At 35.1% G+C, this 18,529-nt stretch overlaps 1 pseudogene; it reads right to left on the minus strand.

Moving 5' to 3' along the window:
* Window positions 1-1,170: 1,170 nt before the first annotated feature.
* Window positions 1,171-2,231, minus strand: LOC133188607 (uncharacterized; annotated as a pseudogene).
* Window positions 2,232-18,529: the final 16,298 nt, after the last annotated feature.

Genomic DNA, 18,529 nt, shown 5'->3' on the forward strand with positions numbered 1-18,529 from the left:
CAAATTAACCTTTCACGAGTTTCACAGTCTACTCACTGAAAAACTAACTTTACTTACAGAACACAATGCATGCGTGGAAGGAAAGTGAAGAACGATTTTTAATTGATTTAAGGCTTCAGAGGGAGGACAAATATTCAGGCACAAAATCTCATGATATTCTTTGGGGAGAAATAGCAAGTGAAATGAAAAAAAAAAACTGGTATACTTGTTTCCAAAACACAATTGATCAATAAATGGAAGGCATTGAAAAAAAATACAAGGAAATAAATGATGAAAATAACAAAACCGGCAATAAAAAACATTCCTGGAAATATTTAGAGCAGTTCAGTGAGGTTTATGGCAACAAGGCCTCCACAAAGTTAGCCGTACGCGTGTCCTTTAACACAGGACGCCCCAGAGATAAACTAAAAATCGACAGAGCATTGGACAAGGATGAAGACATAGCTGTTCCTGAAGAAGAAAAGCAGTCTACGTCAAATGACACAGATTCCAAATCCATAACTCTTACTAAAACTACGAAATTACAATCTACAAAACGCAAGATATCCGATAGCACCAAATTAATTGAGAATATCCAAGAACAAAACAGGGAACTTATGAACTCCATGAAAACACAGCATGAAGACAAAATGCGACGCATCGATCGTATGCTGGAACTAATGGAAAAGTCCTTGGACAAATAATTACCTCCACAATGTACAAGGTTTATGGTTTTATTTGAATCAACCTCCATGGTTTTGTGCAATTTTAACTTTGCTTAAATTTTGCTGAACGCCACGTCATTCATTTATTTTATTTTTGCAGTGATTGCGATTACTATTGTAATTCAAATATGATGATTTTTCAAAATATTGATGCTATGAAAATAAGCTTTAAACCGATTTTTCAAGTGAAAATACATTTGAGTGGGGCTCAACCAATCAAACATGTTAGAAAGACACGTCTTAATAAACAAAATTGTGCCCTGGGCCTCTTTTATTTTGTTTAAGTCTGCATAGTATTGATGACAATTTTTTTTTATGTTTTGTTTTATTTGTTCTTTCACAAAAAGTGAATAAAAGATTGACAACATTTCAAAAATCTTTTATTTAATATCTTTAATATTATTTTTGTGTGCAACATACTCTAGAAAAATCATAATCATTTTAAAATCTGTGTACATGAAATTATTTACAATGGCAATGTGTTCAGTAACTGCTGTCTGAATAATACGCCATCCCTTCCATCAACAATAATGTTAGGGTAGGCCTTAGGATGTCCATTTTCATCATTGTCTATAAAGGCTTCAACGTCACCATGATGCAAAACACATAAATTGTGCAAAATGCATCCTGAAATAATCAGTTAAACTATACGAGACAGCTTTCGAACAGCTATTTCTCGGAGCATCCGAAACCTTCCTTTTAAGTGTCCATATACCCGTTCAACAATTTGTCTGGCCGAGGACAGCATCTAATTAATTCTGCGTTGCTGTGCATTAAGTCTTCCATTATCTCTGAAAGGTGTGATCAACCAATTCCTCAATGGACAGGCACTGTCTGCAATAATAAAATATCCATGTAGAACTCGTCCGTTTTCCGCTTTGTCAAATAAAGAGGAATTTCTGAGGACGCGTGCATCGTGGGTGCACCCGGGCCAACCCGAGTAAGCATCTCTTATCAACATGTCAGTCTGCAACAACCTGTATATTTAAAAAAATCAATTTAATTTTTAGTTCTTTTTTCTACACAAGAAATAAGCGAATAAAAGTAAGAGCTTCGTACAGTTTACAGTTACCTGGTTTATTGAATGAAAAAATAGTTTACATGTCAACACAGTAAAAATATGCTTTACCTGTAACTGGATTGGAGGGAAGTTTTTTCGGTTAAAATAGTCTTTGTCGCCACCAGGAGCTGAAGATAATCTAATATGTGTTCCATCCAAAGAGCCAATAATACCACGTAATCCGGACTGGAGTTGAAATTGTCTTGATAAAGCTTGTTGTGTGTTAGCATCTTGCCAGTTTATCACCTAAAATATTTACAACATGCATGAATGAAAACCTTTACTGATCTTTTTATAAGGAAATTGAAAATTATTTTTTTTTAAATAATCTTATTCACAAATATTTATTACATTATAACTTAGTTTTCGTTTATTGCTTCTGACACAGCCATTACAATTTCATGAACAGTTGTGGTTCCTATTGCAACTATATTGCTAACTTCTCTTAATGTTTCCTGATTCGCCATGTACCACTTCTCTTAATGTTTCCTGATTACCACAGAAACACTAAAGTTTTTTCTTAGGCAGTATAGGCTCTGACCCACCGGGCCATGCATTATCATCTGTGAGGGATTGTACAATTGAGTTCATGATTAAATCAAAAATTTCTGGACTCACTCTGAAATTTCTTAGAAATTGCTTGCTGTCAAACAGCGGCACAATATTTTCGGAAAAGCCTCCAAGTCTTGGAATACAACGACTCCGCTCTAGATTTAAGAGAATTTGGGTGATCCAGGTCTGCTCTATCGCAAGAAAAAATAAAATGTCCACATCATCCTCAATAAATAAATCTTCGTACAGCTGTGCTTTGATAACTGTCTCCATTTTGGAAAGTCTCATAAGTCAAGTAAAGTCATTCTCGTCTAACTCTGCGTGCGCATCAAGAGGTTCGTATCCCGTGTTAAAACTCGAGTACGACGAGAAAACGCTCAGAAGAACTGCAAAGGGTTTGAGTTATGGTGTATTTTTTTTTAATATAATTCAAAGGTCTTTGGATTGCGTGGTTTAAATGAGCACAAAGAGCTTCAGGCTCAACTTTCAATTCACTCTTACACAAGACCCAGCATTGTACAGAATGGAGCAGCAATATACCCTTCCTGAATGGTTCACAACTTTTTTGTCAATGCCAGCATCATCAAACATTGACTGCATGTACTTTCCAAAGGTGTTGACATCTATAATCTGGGAAGAAAATTTGACAATATTTTCTTTTCCAAGAGGGAGGGATCTCCTATAAAACGGTCCTTTATTTGGGATACAAGACAGATAAAGAATTAATAGTTTTACAATACATCGTGGATTTTGAGGGCTACTAAACTGAGTGATTGGGTGTAATTTTCCTGTCTTTAAGGTCACCTTTAACGTTTTAGACATGAACTCATTAAATGTAATTCAGTTTTCGAGAGGAGCGGAATGTGATGAGACATAGTGGACATAGGAAGTCTTCAGTCAGAACTTGTAAAAGAGCATCTGAGGCATGTTTCTCAAAAAAGCCTACGTCCAGGTCGGAGTAAACTACGGACTAAACCTGAAAAGCGGACTAAGTTGCGTTTCACAAAATGGCCGAGACTAAGTCTTGGCTTAAATCTACGCCCGCTCTTGGGAAGGCGTAAGTTCTTAGTCTGTATACAATTTCGGAAAAAAGGCGACTCCTTTGGTTTTGAGACGAAGAAAACGAAGAATGATAAGAAGAGAAAGGGTATACAGAGAGAAGTTTAACTGGTTGTTAACGCTTGAGGACCAAGACTTAATAGAAAGATACCATTTTCCACGGCATGTTATAGAAAAAATAATCAATGAAGTTGAACCTTTCATATTGCGACCTTCTTTCAGGGCCCATACTGCCCCTGTTCACAGACAGGTACTTAATTTATTAATTTTGATAAGGTAAATAAATACATATATGGAGTTAGAAATTCTCATTTATTTCTGGAAAATTAAATCTAACTTGTCCTTTAAATTGGCATAGGAATTTTCAGATATATGAGATGTATTTTAAGGACATGAGATACTAAAATGATAAAGTACAAACTGTTTCACAAATATATATTTGAGAGAGAGAAATTTTGTAGATCCGCCACATGTAATCGTAGTCGCTAAACCAAACAAAATACGATCTGCACATGATTAGGACTTAGCGGAGAGGTCTAAACTCTTTTGTAAATTAGGCCCAGTCTTACGCCGCTCTCTGAAACGCGATTTAGGTCCGGTCTAAATATTGGTGTAACTTACTTAGTTGAAACTTAGGCCCAAATCTACACTTTTTAAGAAACGAGCCCCTGAAGAAAAAGAAAGAATAAATTCAAATGATCTGCAACCTTCTACTCTTAAAGCCTAACGTTGTATGGAGAGTGCTCAAACCACAACTGAATCATCAACATCTACTGTAGGTACCTCCAAGGGTCAACCTAGCAATGTTTTAAAGTTGACAATTACGTCATGCATTGACACTATCATTCTAAGCAAAGATGTAAAAGACATCACATTGTCTATTTAGTTAATGACTGAGATTCTGTTGACACCTGTATTTATATAATAAACTAGACTTTGACCCGTGCGTGCACGGGTTGACATTGTTATGAATGCATCCATGTGCATATCGGACATTTACAAAATAGATACATCGACACATTCATATTGTAAGGTACTTTTGAGATAAACAATGAATGTGAATATAATTCTGGTGGGGTTTTGTTTTTGTTTTTTTGCGAAATTGTTGCGTAACGGCGCAGCGCAGAATGGGTTTGACCCCCAGTTAGCTATAAATCAAGTCATGAGTTCGAATCACGCCAGAGCTTACAAAAAAAGCTACATAAATTTCACCTTTCCTAACAAATTTAATAAAAGAAATTATGGATATTTATTGAAAATATGACGACAACAACAAAGAGTTCAGCACTGCTGATACATATCAAGCAAAGTAATGAAAATGAAGAAATGTGCTAAGCTGGTATTTTTACACAAATCAGTTATTAAACTAAAGGTGTAACAAATTTTGAAACAATTTTAACACTGCAGGTCTCAACTTGTTCAAAATATGACCTCAACAATAAAAGAGTTAAGCACTGCTAATACATATACTTTATATATACATGTACACAGGTAATAGACATGTATATAATCTGTTAAAGCAGAAATGAAAATGGAAAAATGTGCTACACCTGTTTTTTTTTTCACAATTTAGCAGATGTGAAGCAGAACAGATTATCTTGCAAATAACCCCACCCCCACCCCCCAAAAAAAACATACTGGTTGTTCAAGAGATCATAATAAAAATTAAGAATATCAAATGTACTTTATATATGATATAAGAAAATGCTCTCATGATTGTCTGTTTTGATAAAAATTAATATCCTTGAATTAGTACAGTATAAAATATATGGGAAACATAAATTATCATTATTATTAGATAAACCAAGCTTAGTAAGCTTAAGGAAAGTAGGAACTTGAAAGTACTTCTTGCTGCAATAATGAAGCCTTTTCCTGGGGGGGGGGGGGGACCAACTCTTTTTGGATCATACAATATCATTCCATTTTTTAATTGAAATCATACAATGTAATCAGAAACATTTTAAAATAAATGTTTCTGATGTAATTATTCAGAGCCTAATTTTTTCCAAAATATTTAGTTAAGTCTGAGTTTACTGACCTTGACCGATTCTATTTTGGGACAGTCAATGAGAATTTGGGAGCGGGATCTTGAACTGAATATGGGAATTTTTCTTACTTCATACGTAAATAATGCAGCAAAAATAAAAAAAAAAATATCTCATAAACATTTATATATCTGTTTAGTGATAACAAAAGGTAATCTACTGCAGTATTAAACGATCAAAAGTCATTATATCACTTGAGAACTGTCATGGCTGCTGAAGAAGACAACTTATTTTCACGCTGGTGTATTTTATTCTTGTGGCGATTTAATAAAACGTTAGTTTGTTTGCTGCGATTAAATATAATTCATTTCATCAATGAATAAATATTTTTTTTTAATCTTAATTTTGTCCCACCTCATAGTTTTGAGATTTACTATGCATGGTTTATATTTTACAAACGATTGATATTTTAGCAGCATTGATAGAATGAACTGTACGGACCGCAAGGACTGACTTCAGACTACCTATCAAGCGTAGTTACCATGACAACCATTACATATTTAGAAGAACAGGCCGTCCCTTCTATATAACGTACTGAAGATCAATAACAATAATTTACATATTTCACCCACTTTTTTGAAAGTTAAAGAAATTTTTGGAGGTGAATTTAAATATAAACAATAAAATGCTTTCTTTGATGGTTCACATGGGAAATGCACGGCGCAAGCATTGCAAGGGGTGTTCACCGTATTGTTGACAGACCAGTGTCAGAGGTCATTACATGTATTTACATAACAAAGCTATAAACCTACAATAATGCTATAATTGCTATTGATTTCACTACACTCCTAAGAAATATAATGTGAATTTTTTGCATGGAATCAAATATTTCTTTGCCCTTAGTTTATGTTTCATATTTACCGCGTCATAAATTTCAGCAGTGAAGGTAATAGTAAACATGGCGAACAAATTCAAGTTGCAATCATTTAGACACATTTCAAATTGAAAATATCGGTTATATTGACGTTTTTTAATTACTTCGATTTATTTCAAAGTTAAGAAATGAAAATAATGTTATTGTAATTTTTGGCGGAAAAAGAATGCCTACTTCACTAAGATGTTATTCTAGCTGGAGTTGTAACACCCCCCCCCCATTCCCCTCAAAAAAGCATAAAAGAAAGGAGGGATAAAATAAAATCTGGTAGTTACATTAATATTGCTCCTACGATCATGAGCTTTTTGCCCCCGTTGAGATGGCCAGAGACATAAATAACATATAATAAATGTGTCTCCGAGATGGCGAATGATTACCCACGTTGCCACAATATCACATTTGTAATGGATAAACTCAGAAAGATAATACAAATATGTGTAAATTTTCATTGGAAATTTGCTACATATTCTGTTCATATATATTTATGATTTCTTATTAGAGAAATATAAAATAACAAATATAACTTAGAACTTCTTTTGTCTTGAACACCGTGATTTAGCGTGAGTGTAATACACATGCAGCAAGATTGTAACATCCAAAAAATCCAGATGATTTCCGGAATTTTCTGAGGAATTTTCGGTGATTATTAATTAGCGAGGGTTAATTGAGAAAAAATAAAAATAAATTGGTAATCTTCAAGTACCAATTATGTTTAAAATATATAAAACAAAAGACAGTACTCTTCCGATTTATCGGTATTAAAGGCCAAAAATTCGAGTCTATTATTTTAATATAGTAGTATAGATGTACCTTTTCTGTTTTATGTATATTCAGTCTTTTGTTTACCAATACCACGCAGTGGGTACGTGGTAGGTGACACATGGTGTATGATCGTTCCATGATTATTGCCCGTCATTGACAATCACAGGTTCCATAATTATAAACACAATAGCTTGGTCAATCAGCCATGAAGCTTGGGCTTGAAGTGTACATGTACTAAGTTATTTGTAATGGGCAGAAATCCTTTGTTCGAGGTGTGAAACATGTACTAATCATGGGCATAAGTCAAATTATACTTTACAAATTGTGAGCAGAGCAAACAAGTACATCTAAAAACAGAGGTAGGAACAGATGCCATGGAGTACTAGTAGAGAGCATCTCATGTCGACCTGTACCACTCGCCATGTGCCCCTTGTCATGATTGGGTAAAACCCGTTGACAAGTTTTTGTGAAAACAATTTTTATGAAAGACTTCAGTCAAATTTGACATAATGATAGATTTTATTTGCAAAGAAAGTCATTTTTTCGACTATATAGAATTTGCGAAAAAGTTGACTTTAAAGAATATGTTGATATCCTTGTATTATGATCCATAATACAGTTCATTGAAGTTTTTTGTCAGTAGCCTGTCTCGTTTTAGAAATTGTTCATAAGAAAATCATGCTCTTGCGTATCGAATCAACCCTATATGCAGACGATAATGGTATACTGCTACATAAATAAAGGAAGTTTACAGTAGAAAAGTTTAAATCGCGTTTATCATTAAAGTGAGCAATGCCAGTAATGTATTTCACTAGTCTCTAAAATTTCCAAATATGAAACACGTATCAGGCTCTCTGATGTCTCTTATTTTGAGTTCAGTGGGATACATCGAATCAACATAGAAATGAATATAATCGTTACTGAATACATTCTACTTCATATGAATACAAAAGCAGGTCTGCTAATAATTGGGTATTATTTGAACATGAATATCGGTTTTTGATTTCGATAAACGATGTTCCCGTGGTTACTAAAAATAGAAATGTCTGTGAAATACTTTCAAAATGCTACTCCTCCTACAGTTTTGGTCTGATTTCATTTAACTTGGCACACAAGTAGACTACTCAAAGATACATATTTCTGTGTATGGGTTTTTGATTTCGATGAACGATGTTGCCATGGTTACAAAAAAATCTGTTAAATACATTCAAAACGCTACTCCTCTTACGGTTTTGGTCCGATTTCAATATAACTTGGAACACATGTAGACTACACTAAGATTCATTAATTCTTTTGTAAAGTTTCCAGTCTAAGTACTTCTTTTCTCTTCCTTTCAACTGTCACGGTAGCTCAGTCGGAAGAGCGCTCGCTCCGTGATCGAAAGGTCGTGTGTTTGAATCACGGCCGCGACTAACCTAAGTCGTTTAAAACAGGTTGCAATTGTTCCTTTGCCAAGCGCTCGGCACTTGAGTGAAAGTTGCGGGTCTTTCGGGTAATACCTTAAAAACCGAGGTCCCGTGTCATAGTAGGCGTTGACACGATAAAGAACCCAAACTACTCAATTGCCCTGAGTGCCGAATAAAGGTCTAAATTTGAAGCCCTTTCACCTGTATATGGCGACGTCTCTATATGAGTGAAAAATAATCGAACGGAACGTAAAACAACACACACTCAATCTCTCTCAATGAATTAAAGTACAAACCAGTAGAGATACAGTCTCGTCGAAGACTTCCTGTTAAATATGTTTCTTGTTATTGATAACTTACAGATAAATTTCGAGTTTCATGCTGATACACCTTTTTTTAACAGTTTTGGCCTTAAACTTTGAAAAATTCGTTTTGCGGACTTGTAGATAATGAGATGAATTTTGGAATGTCTCTTGACAATGAAGACTTGCATATAAAGTTCGGGTTTCGTGACGATTGACCTTATTCTGCAAAATTAATTTATTGCCCTTAGACTTTATAAATTTCTAATTCACTATTTTTCTTTTTTTTTGGAGGGGGGTGGGGGTGGGGGTTCGTTTTTGTTCTTTTGTGTGTATGTGTGTTTGCTGTGCTTGTAAGTTGAAAATAATGATCATTGGGTTTCTGTCTTCATATTTAATGACTTAAATTATCAAATATATAAATATGGGTTTTGTTTGATTCACCAATTTACAAAACTATATATCTTTGTGTTCATTAGACGTTTTGAAAATTTCTAATTTCCCATTTTTGGACTTTTTCATTGTTTTGCTTGTAAGTGATCAACACAAGTATTTTGTTACGGAGTACCGGTAGACAATTCATTCCAGATTACAAAAAGCAGAAATATATTTCATTTCTGTACCATTTCCATCCATTTGTTTTTGTTTGTTTGTTGTTTAACGTCCCTCTCGAGAATTTTTGATACTCATATGGAGACGCCACCACGTGCCAGTGGAGGGCTGCAAATTTTGACCTATACTCGGCATTTAGGGCCATTGAGCAGTGAGGGATCTTTTTCGTGCCAGCACCTACTGCGAAACGGGAACTCGGTTTATATCTTCTCATCCGAAGGACCAAGGATTAACTCCTTACATCGCGACTCTAGAGCAAACGCTTTAACCACTGCGCCACGCGGGCGACCCACCCATTTGTTGTTTTCACATTTGACTTTTACAAACATAATATTTACGGAGGTATTTGTTTTGTTTCTTTGGTTGGTTGTTTAACGTCTCTTCGAGAATTTTTTCACTCATATTGAGACGCCACCACTTGCCTATGGGAAGCTGCAAATTAGTCCTGTATTCGGCAATTAAGCCCTTGAGAAATGAGGAATCTTTTTGGTGCCAGCACCTACTGCGACACGAACCTCGGCTTATGCAGTCTCATTCGAAAAACAGATCTCCACCTGGACCGTCGCACAGTGGATTCGAACGCGCGATGTAAGGATCAACTCCTTACGCCGCGACTCTAGAGCACACGCTCTAACCACTGCGTTACGCGGGCGACGCTGATGTATCTAGTAATGATATCCGTTTACCCAGTCTTAAGTGGTTCACGGCCTGTTTGATAGGTCGAAAGGGGATGCTTACTCCTCCTTGCCACCTTAACCCACCTCTGCTGTTTTAGAAAGTCAGTGTTTGGTCTACTCAACAATTAACAAGAGGCCCATGGGCCACAACGCTCACCTGAGTTACTTTGGCCCTGCTGTTCTTCACAAGACCTCCCCTTTGTAATATTTATTGCGGCCCCGCCCTACCCCCGGGGGCCATGATTTGAACAATTTAGAATCTACACTATCCAAGGATGATTCCACGTAAGTTTCAGCTTTTCTGGCCCAGTGGTTCTTGAGAAGAAGATTTTCAAAGATTTTGCCTATATATTTCAATGTAAAACTTTGATAACCTATTGTGGTCCCGCCCTACCCCCGGGGGCCATGATTTGCGCAATTTAGAATTTACACTACCCAAGGATGCTTCCACATATGTTTCAGCTTCTCTGGCCCTGTGGTTCTTGAGAAGAAGATTTTTATTGACCCCACTCTATTTTTGTCTTTTCTTCATTATCTCCCCTTGTAAGGGGGGGGGGGCTTCATTTTAACAAGTTAAACTCCCCTTCACCCAACAATGTTCTGTTCCAACTTTGGTTAAAATTGGCTCAGTGGTTCTTGAGAAGAAGTTGAAAATGTGAAAAGTTTACAGACGGACGGACGGACGACGGACAACAGGTGATCAGAAAAGCTCACTTGAGCTTTCAGCTCAGGTGAGCTAAAAACTGAGGCCCCCTGTCACGGTAGGCGTTGGCACGGTAAAGAACCCTCACTGCTCAATGGCCCTAAGTCTAAATTTGAAGCCTTAATTTCACCGGAAAATGATGACGTCTCTATGTGAATGAAAAAATCTCGAACGAGACGTTAAACAACACACCATCAATTAATCAATGTAATGTTAATTGAAGTTTTGAAATTGAATATCTTGAAAATAATTGGGTCAATTGAGTTCCAGAAATTATTAAACTGTATGGAAACAATGATAAGAATTAACAAGAGCCCTGTATTTGCCATCATCTGGAGAGAGCTGATTAAAAACTCCCTTTCGGATTTTTTCCCTTGAACAATATTCGCGCGCTGTGTGAAGGAAAAACAAAGGACATAGGCTGCCCACACATAAAGAAGTTTTCTTTTTACATGAAAAGTCGGGTTTATGTGGAGTTTATGAAATCAATGCATTTATTCAATAACACGGAATATTATGAAAATTAGACAGTATGCACCGTGTATAATTTAAATTCACTATCAATATTTTGAAATAAATTTAAACAATGAAATATTTTTTAGCCTCAAAACTGCAACTCAAATTAAACTATTTACTTGTTCATCGAAAGCTCCAATGTATATCTCAGCTTATAATTCAAACAATTTAATGCCTTATACTATATATTCAAAGGGCAACTCCTTCAGGAAAAATACCACACGTCTTAAGGGTAAAAATTTCAATCGTACCCCAAAAAATGTTATAATGAATGTATTTAGAATTCATTTAACGACGCGGGTTGTCATTCAACCAAGGCTTCATGAAGCGATCGAATTCTACCTCAGTTTTTCTGAGCAAGTAATGTCCTGAAAAGCGGTACCGATCGCTGCACAATTCTTTGTGCACTGAGTCTTGTTTTGCATTAAACTCTGTAAACTCGTTTCTCTTAGATCGACAAACATCCTCCTCCTGTCGTTTTGTAATCATTTCATAAGTATCTCAATAACACGCTGTCAAAACTTTTTCAAATTCGTACTCTTTCCAAGAGCTTCAAACGCTCAGAAGACCGTCTTAACTACGGTGGCGAACATTCTTCGCAATTAAGGAGGTTGGATTGATGAAAAAAAATTTATCAAGTGCATTTTAAGAATCTACACACATAGCTTAATAAACGAAATCATACAAAAATAGGGGTCAGTGCGCTTCTTTGGTGCCACGGAGCATTTGATATGACCTCTTTGCACTGTAATTACGTCTAAAATTTAAATCAATTTTTTCAAAGTTTTTCCTCTAATAATTTTTAACCAAATAAATTATGGGAACAAACAGTCACGTTAAAATTTATGACTACAAAAAGTTTGGAATTACTTCGCATAGTGAATTATTTGACCTTTCTGCACTCAATAATTTTATTATAAATAACATTTACTTTAACAGTTATACCTTAATTTAAAAATTGTTCTCTATGTAAATCTAGAAGGTCGTGTGTTCGGATCACAGCAGCGACTGACCTAAGTCGATAAAAAATATGTAGCAATATATTTTTAAGTGGTTACAGAGAATCGCTATTAAAATTTTCTGATGAAGAACTGCTAGACCAGAAAAGATGAAATTAAGATGAAAGCTTCTGAGTGGTGTAGATTCATTTACTACTTCCACAACAAAATATTCCAAAGAACCTGTCTTCCTGGGTCTGAGATTGAGACCATCCAAAATTTATAGTAATGATGCATCATGCTGTTTTAATATCATATCTATTAATAAGAATATTTGAACACTAACTGAATTTTTCAACCCTGTAATAATAATTTTTTGCTTTATGCCTGAGACTTGTACATACCATATGGTGTTAGCTGAGTTTTACAGTCGGCAAGCAATTTTTTGACGCAATTAACACAAAAAAGAGAAGCCCCTTCAAGGGATAATAACGACGTGTGCCAAAATATGGTTTTATATAATATTATTGTAGATGTAAAGAGCAGTTGACACTTTTTCACTGTGTCTCTGAAAGTGAAAAATAACTGCAGTTCTAGAGAAGGGTTGTGTGTCTGTATGTTGTCGAGTTAGAAACCTTGTGTTATAAAAAAAATCATACTGTGGGATAAACTTTTATAACAGACAAAAGTACTGTACTTATACAAAATTTCGAGGAATTTACAGTAATACACATGTAAAGAACTAAACACATATCAATTTGATGAATTCCACTTTTTAAGATGTTTTAACCTGTAATACACTGGTCACAAAGATACTTGATCTTTTTATTTAGCGGTCTGCTTATAAGGAAAAAAATCTTAGAACATGCAATTCTTTTTACTTTGTTATTTAGAAACGTTCCGTTTCTAGTCACTTTCCCCCGCTCTGTTCACCAAGACTATGAAATATTTATAAAAGAAATGTTAACTCTAACTCGTTATGTGTGATTTAATCCCCTCGCAAAGACATGGGGATAAAAAGAACACATCTCTTTCAATAAAAACATATACATGTACAACCACAAACCATTGGAGATCCTCTATTCATTATACTATATGTATAAAGTAACATTTAAAAAAGTCAACAGTTTGATATCTTAATGCGATCCAGTGGTGAAGTTTCAAATTTGCAATTTGAAAGTTTTAAAATGGATTAACAACGCGTCAGTGTCGGTTTTCTTTAGACAAATGTGTGTTTTAATGTATTGCTCGTCTGTTATAAAACTTCAGGCATATTTGAGTCGAATGTCAGTTAAAATGTAGACCGACAGTTACAATTTTTTCCCCAGAATAAAACATGAAAATTTGCGATGAGAAGATGTAAGCAATAGCGTATCTACTTCAGGACCAAGTGGACTGGGAAAATTGCGCCAAAGGCCAATGACTTCTCTTAAATATTTTCAAACGGCTTCAAAGCTACGCGTGGATACTATTTCTACATCCACCAAGAAACACTTTAAGTAATGATGCTCTTACGTTCTTCTATTGAAAAAAGATCCTTTTTCTTTTACTTCGATTAATTTGGCATTTAGGAAACCCTCCTTATTAATTGATCGAGTTGAAGTGTAAAACGAGGCTAGAATGTTATAAAAACTAAAGGGGAAATCTTAGGATATGATTTTTTTTTTTTTTTTACATGAAACCAAAAACATTCTCTGAGGGAAAATTGAATTTATCATCAATCCAAAATATTGAGGCTTTCTCTAAGCATGACATTTGTAAAGTTTCCGTTATCAATAAAACAAAAAGCCAAAGATCGTGAAATTCAATCCACATAAGTAAAATGAGAGTCGTGAATGGGAAAAACACTTCGTAAACAATTTTGATAATTGGTTCTCTCTAAAGAAGAAAAGGTTATTGTCGACGTTTATTGATCCTCCAATATCAGTCGATAACATTTACTTGGTGCTATTTTCCATCCACGTGATAAAACGTTCACGTTCCGTATATCTGTAAATTGTAAAATTTCTTTTATTCATTCTTATTTGTGGCACTAAGCGCAATAATACATATCTATGGAATCCAGATAGGGAACGTGGTTCACTGTTGTACCATCGACTAATAGGTCGATCGCACGCTGGCGATGACGCGACGGAGCGATGGCGATGATGATTGTGCGATAGCACGATTGAGTATTAGTGAACATCGCACCATCGTGTCATCGCTATTTCTTCATCGTGACATTGCATCATCGCTTCATTGTTATCGCATTATTTTCTCAAACCTTGATGATGCGATAATGAACTATATGGCCCTATCCGGATTCCATACAGATCAGAATAAACTTGATTTTTAAGATAAATTAAAGGGAGCTACTAATTACTAATGTTAATTTTTATGCCCCCGGATCGAAAGATCCCGGGGGTATATTGTTTTTGTCCTGTCTGTCTGTTTGTCTGTTTATCTGTTTGTCTGTCTGTCTGTTGTCAACTTTAACCTTGCCCATAACTTTTGATTGGTTGGAGCTATGACTTTCATATTTCACATGTGTATTCCTTGTGACAAGACCTTTCTTTGGGTACCATCATTTTTGACCTTGACCTTGGAGTTTGACCCACTTTTGCAAAGTTTTATGAGACTTTAACCTTGGCCATAACTTCTGAATAGTTGGTGCTTGGGGTTTCAAACTTCACATGTGTATTCGTTGTAACAAAGCCTTCCTTTGGATACCAACCACTTTGACCTTTTGACCTTGACCTTGGAGTTTGACCTACTTTTTAAAAACTTTAACCTTGGCAATAACCTTTGAACAGTTGGTGCTTGGGGTTTCAAACTTCTCATGTGTATTCCTTGTGACAAGACCTTCCTCTGGATATCAACCTCTTTGACCCTTTGACCTTGACCTAGGAATTTGACCTACTTTTGAAAAACTTTAACCTTGGCCATAACTTTTGAACGGTTAGAGCTAGGGCTTTCATACTTCACATATGTAATCCTTGTGACATCACCTTCCTTTGGATACCAACCACTTTGAGCCTTTGACCTTGACCTAGGAGGTTGACCTACTTTCGAAAAACTTTAACCTTGGCCATAACTTTTGAATGGTTGGTGCTAGGGCTTTCATACTTTACATATGTTATCCTTGTGACAAGACCTTCCTTTGGATATCAACAACTTTGACCTTGACCTTGATGTTTTACTTACTTTTAAAAAACTTTAACCTTCGCCATAACTTTTGAACAGTTGCAGCAAGGGCTTTCAAATTTAACATTTTTTTTCTTTTGGCCTGGATTTTAACTTGCATTTGAGAAACTTTAACTTCGCCATAAGCTGCCATATGGGGCATCAGTGTTTCACAAACACATCTTGTTCTTCGTTTTACATTCATCAGAGAATCTAAAATGTAGATATATATATTTGCTGTTATTGGATCCCTTTCCTTCAGACAGAGAAAACCCGCTAGAAATTAATTGCACATACACCATGTATAAAGCAAATAAAATAAAACTTGACAAAAGTGAACCCCGTGTGGTTACAAGACCTTCCTTTGGATACCAACCACTTTGACCTTGACATAGGAGTTTGACCTACTTTTGAAAAACTTTAACCTTGGCCATAACTTTTGAATGGTTGATGCTAGGGCTTTCATACTTCACATGTGTAATCCTTGTGACAAGACCTTCCTTAAGATACCAACAACTTTGAATCTTGACGTTTTACTTACTTTTAAAAAACTTTAATTTTCGCCATAACTTTTGAACAGTTGCAGCTAGGGCTTTCAAATTTCGCAGGTATATTCCTCGAGACATGACATTTCTCTGGGTACCAACATTTTTTATCGTTTGGCCTGGCTTTTGACTTGCATTTGAGAAACTTTAACCTTCGCCATAAGCTGCCATTCGGGGGCATCAGTGTTTCACAAACACATCTTGTTGACCTTCACCTTGGAGTTTAACCCACTTGTAAAAACCTTTAACCTTGACAATAACTTTTGAACGGTTAGTACTAGGGCCACCATATTTCACAGGCATAACCAACAATTTTGACCTTGACCTTGGAGTTTGACCAATTTTTGAAAAACTTTAACTTTGCCTATAACTTTTGAATGGTTGGTGCTTAGGTTTTCATATTTCACATGTTTGTTTCTTGACAGGATCTTCCCTAGGGCGCCATTAATTTTAACCATTTCACCTTGATCTTGACATTTGACTTACTTTTCAAAACTGTAACCTCCATAACTTTTGAATGGTTGGTGCTAGGGCTTTCTTATTTTTTATATGTCATAATGGCCCGAGAAAGACCTTTCTTTCAGTAAAATTTTTTATCTCGAGACTTTTAAGTTTGACTTGCATTTGGGAAACTTGAACATTCGCCGTAAGCTGCCATATGTGGGCATCAGTGTTTCACAAACACATCTCGTTATTTATTTGTTTTGAAAGCAAATCTGGGAAACGGATGACTCAAAGAGGAGACGTTAATTTTTAATAGTAAACTAACATTTTTACAATTGACAAATCTTATAAAACATGACTATTTGAAAGGAATTTCAAATGTAGTCTAGGATGTGCTTAGAAACACCACTGTTTCTTAACATTTAAATTTTAATAACAGGATAATTAGAACTCTAATGAATATTGTTTACTAAGAATGCATGATTAGTACCAGGTAGCCAAAGCTATCCGACTGTTTTTCGAGTGGAAACTACATGTGCACCATATTCGTATCAGATGTTTTTTTGTGGCATATATAAAATAATTGCAAAGATACATTCAGTGTAAGAGGAGCAATACAAGTATTGCTAGGCTCATATGGGTGTATTATGCAATAAAGAAATAAGTAATAATCTATTCGTACCAAATGTCAGCTTTATGAAATAGATTAAATGAGCCCTGTGTATTATTTTCTGTTTATCATATCTTTTTGTTTTAATCTTTTTAAAAATAAAAACAAAAATCTCAGTGAATTTTATACCCTTATTAATATATCACTGCATTTAATAAGTAAACATACATGTACACAAATTACATACAGTACTTTATTTTTAGCTGATTTCTAATTTCTTAATACTGCTTGTTGAAGAATCTACAGTAGGTGTAGAGAAGTAAGTATTGTCTATAAATTAATAAAAAAAATTCCAATACAAACTCTGCCCAATTTTTCAGTGTCATGAAGAAAATTATAAAACTTTGACATAGTTGTTTTGCTACATTTCAGTAGAATAGATTTAATTACGTGTCTGAAATAACTATTGAATACTTGATGTGATTTAGAGGAAGGAAGAAATTTAAAAAATACAACTGAATTTAAACTGAAAGCTTTGATTTATTTATTAACATTTACTTATTCTGAAGTCCATTTTTGTTGTTCATTCAAGAATAAAGTGCATTGCTAAAAGGAGTGTTAACAATTTATTGATTACTTAAGTCGTCGCAGAGTATAGTATTTACGAATTTATCACTGAAATTTCTTCCAGCATTATTCAATTTTGTCTAACCTAAGTGTGTATTTTATCGTCTAGAGTTGCCCATTCGGAAAATCGGTTGGACATTTAGAAAAAGCACATTGATTAAACACGCGAAAGTCATCATGAAAAAACTTCTTGTAATACATCGTAATTGTATTATCTTCAAACTTTATTCAATTGTTTCCTAACCACATGTATTGTATTACACCTACCACTCAGAAGCAATTATCATTTTTTTTACTCATGAAGGGATTGATGAACGAGAAAATCGCTCTTGGCTTGAAATTTAGAATACTCTTAAAGACCGTGTCATTGTTCTGACAATGGTAATGAAATACTAAAGAAAATATAAACATGCGCTGGGGAAATCCTGCAAAAAAAATGTATTCTTCCTGGTGGTCTTCTGAGAAATCTTTAATTTAGTTTATTGTTCGTGAGAAGGATTAAACTCTTTATTTCAGTCATAATGTAGGCATGTTAATAGACTCTAATTCAATGAATTATACTTCTTTGTAAAGGATGAAATGAAATATGAAGTTAATCTCGAAAGTCCAATGAAAGGATACAAATTTGGAGCAGAGCAAACACGGACCTCAAAAATTTAGAGGCGGGATCAGGTGCTATGGAGGAGTGAGCATCCCCTGCCGACCGGTCACACCCGCTGTTAGTCCGAAATATCTGACGTTTTCCAGGCTTTTTTCACGATTTTGATATTTTATATGCTAGGAAAACGTCAGAACCGGCGCCATTACGAAAACTGGAAATTTCGCCTTCAACCGGAGTTGATTTTCGATACTTGCAAATCGTATTAAATGCCGAACTCGCAATTTATCAATAGCACAATGCTTCTAGTACTCACCAATATCGATGAAAAGA

The sequence above is a fragment of the Saccostrea echinata genome, unplaced genomic scaffold, assembly GCF_033153115.1.
Source record: "Saccostrea echinata isolate AGI-Se365-2 ecotype Australia unplaced genomic scaffold, CSIRO_AGI_Sech_v1 ptg000016l, whole genome shotgun sequence".
Lineage (NCBI taxonomy): Eukaryota > Metazoa > Mollusca > Bivalvia > Ostreida > Ostreidae > Saccostrea > Saccostrea echinata.